The sequence below is a fragment of the Penaeus monodon genome, chromosome 29 (assembly GCF_015228065.2).
Source record: "Penaeus monodon isolate SGIC_2016 chromosome 29, NSTDA_Pmon_1, whole genome shotgun sequence".
NCBI lineage: Eukaryota > Metazoa > Arthropoda > Malacostraca > Decapoda > Penaeidae > Penaeus > Penaeus monodon.
Genome location: NC_051414.1, coordinates 28,349,878 through 28,350,328, shown reverse-complemented (window position 1 = coordinate 28,350,328; position 451 = coordinate 28,349,878).

Sequence of the window (451 nt, the reverse complement as noted above, 5' to 3'; positions counted from 1 at the left end):
AGTATGAATGATCTGAGTTTATTACTTCAAGGCAAAAATATAAAGCTAAATGCATTCAAAGATAAGTTATATCTGTGGTGTCGGAGAGTGAAAAAAGGGAATCTTTCAAATTTTCCATCACTTGAAGAAACAGTTGATGACAATGAATCTTCAAGTTTGATTCCTAGTGTTTGTGGAGAAATTGTGGCTCATTTGGAAGTGCTATCGACGTCATTTGATAGATATTTTGACGTAGGGAAGCTGGAATCTTCTAAAGAATGGATTATGAATCCATACGCCTTTGATTTGAATAAAATGTCAGATGATGTAGAGCTGAAAGAAGATTTTATAGATAATAAAATTTAGTATTATTCCACATCTTTTATCCTTGAACAAAGTATAAAATGAAGGGGGTGCGAGGTCAGAGAGAAAAAAAAATTAGGGATGCAGGAGTAAAAAAAGGGTTGGGAAC